This window comes from Marmota marmota, unplaced genomic scaffold, assembly GCF_001458135.2.
Source record: "Marmota marmota marmota unplaced genomic scaffold, marMar, whole genome shotgun sequence".
NCBI lineage: Eukaryota > Metazoa > Chordata > Mammalia > Rodentia > Sciuridae > Marmota > Marmota marmota.
Genome location: NW_026000249.1, coordinates 5,487,269 through 5,489,992, shown reverse-complemented (window position 1 = coordinate 5,489,992; position 2,724 = coordinate 5,487,269).

The following is a 2,724-nucleotide window of genomic DNA, read 5'->3' as shown; positions in this document are numbered from 1 at the left end:
TATATATATATATATATATATATATATATATATAATAGTTTGTAGATGGATACAATAACTTTATTTTGTTTATTTATTTTAATTTGGTGCTGAGCCTCAAATTCAGTGTGTCACACGTGCTGGGCAAGCACTCTGCCACTGACCCACAACCCCAGCCCTTTCTCAAGGTCTTACAGGGGAAATTTCCAGAAATAATGAGATGTTATCCTTATTTCATCCATCCATTCATTTTATAACCACTAAGTTCCACATGGCCCACCCTTCAGGAGTAGAGGAGCTCACAGCACAGGATACACTTGGACTTTGTCCTCATGTTCCAGGACCCAGATAATTCTGTTTCGTTTCAGGTCAACAAACTATTTATTTGAGAATCTCCTTGGCTATCTTCTAGCTCATAGAATTTAAAAGGGTTTTCTTTGCTTAGACACTGTGAAGTTCAAAGCAGGGCAGAGATTCTAACCTCCTGACAAAGACTTTTCAAGCCACATGAAATCTAGAAGCCCTTTGCCTTCCACACATCCTGGGTTCATTCTCAGATAAGGCATGGAGTTATGAGCAGATTCTGGCATCTTGGGAGTTACTGGCTTTCACCTTGTTTCTTAATGTTCTGGTGGGCTCAAGACATTGGCCTTGGTATTCAAGGGTGTATGCATCCCTCAACTCTTGTACCTGAAACTATGGGAAGGTTCACTCTCTCTATGTTGGCTAATCAGGTTAGCTCTTAGTAAATATGGTGAGTGAATGAAGCATGCTTTATTTATGTTGTGCTCTTAAACCAGGGCCTGTGTAGAGGAGACACAAGAAAACAGTACCCCACCCACTCATTTCTTCTTATTTTTCCTTAGTACCCTGGGAGAATGTGTCCATGGTTGATATGGCATTCAATGGCCATAGTAGAAGTAGCTCTGTATGCTGGGTTTCCCCTCTTGGTGGGTCTCAATTTCTTATCCTGGTGGAGCCAAGACATCAGTTTGTTTTGCAAAGTATCATCCCAGCAAGTTGGAAGCCCCAGCTGATAAAGGTGTCTCCATTTTCATACACAACCTTTGCTTTCTGTTTTCAGAGTCGTGCTTTCCCTGGCCCCTTTCCCACAACCTTGCAACTTTAAGATAGGCTTATTAATTCCTAGTTCAACTGCTTATGTTTAACCAAAATACAAACACATTTCTTCAACTTTATTTCTGTGGCTGACATTTTTCGATCACTGGGTTACTTTTCTATTTATTAAGACATTAGAAGAATCATACCTTTGGACAGAACAATTTTATTGGGAGGATACTTAGTATCCTTCTGTTCAAGAAGATTTCAAATGGCTAAAACTATACACTTTGTATTAGTCTGTTTTGTGTTACTATAATGAAATACCCAAGGCAGGCTACTTTTTTAAAGAAAAGCCATTTATTTTGGCTAATATTTCTGAAGGTGTAAGGTCAGGGACCCATGTCTGGTGATAGCCTTCTTGCTGGCAGTGTCCTAAGGGAGATGGAGATTGTTCATTTGTGTGTGTGTGTGTGTGTGTGTGTGTGTGGTGTGTTTTGCCTCTGGTCTCTCTACCTGTCCTTATAGAGGCATCAGTATTCAATGACAGGGGCTCCACCCTGATGATTTATATAATCTTAACCACCTCCCAAATGCCCACCTGTAAACACCATAGTTGGGTTAAGAGTCCATCCTCTTAATATCTTAAAGTGGGGATTAAACTTCAGTGTGAGTTTTAGACTGGACAAGACATATTTAAACCATAGCAACCTATTTTCCTAATGTCAATCATGGAGAAGGATAGGTATGCTGTTTCTTAAGATGTTAGGACAGCAGGAAGCATTCTAATAAATATTTCATACATTTGAGTATATAGCAGAGCTAACTTTATAAAACTAGATAGTTATTAAGGGCATTCTTATTCTGATGGGTGTTAATATCTTACATTTTTATAAAGCTCTTTGTTATTTTCAAAGTATGTATGTTATTATTATCTTAAGAACATTTTATTAAAACATGGCCTAGTTTTTTTTTCTTGTAAACAAATTGATAGTACTCAGGCAACTTTTAAATATCCTCTTTGTTCTTATATTTGCATTTGTGCATGCATGTGTATGTTATTTAATTTGGAAACTTTTAGATTTTGCTAAAAGGTCACAAAGATCATATAGACAGTCCCATGTTCTCCATTTGGGGAGATTTTTTTCCTCCACTCACCACTGCTCCCAAGGATATTTGGAAATGTCTGGAGATGTTATTGGTTTTCACAATTGAATATGTATTTGATGTTTTCTGCTGCTATGTACCATATAAAACTTGAGACAGCCCCCAAAAGGGTTTCTCAAACCCAACACTATTAACAATGCATCCAGGCCTCATTGTTAATAGTATTAGGGTTGAGAAATCCTGCTCTGGACCCCACTTTGTTTCCCTAATAGTATTTTAAATAACTGTGGTAGATTGATCAAAAGAGAAATTAATATTCATTCAATATTATTACTCAACTATGGATAGTTTTAGTATTTCTCCATTTTTCTAGTTAGGTTCTTTTTTTTATTCCAGAATCTGCTTCTTCTGATTCTGATCCACTCTGTGACAGTTTCTGTTTTCCTTTTCATGATCTTGAAACTTTTGAAGTTGATGTAGAAGTGTTTCTTACTTGGGTATGGTACTGACCCCACCCACTGAGCATATAGACATGGGGTGTGTTAGGGATTATATCTATGGCTGGAGAGTATTTAGAGG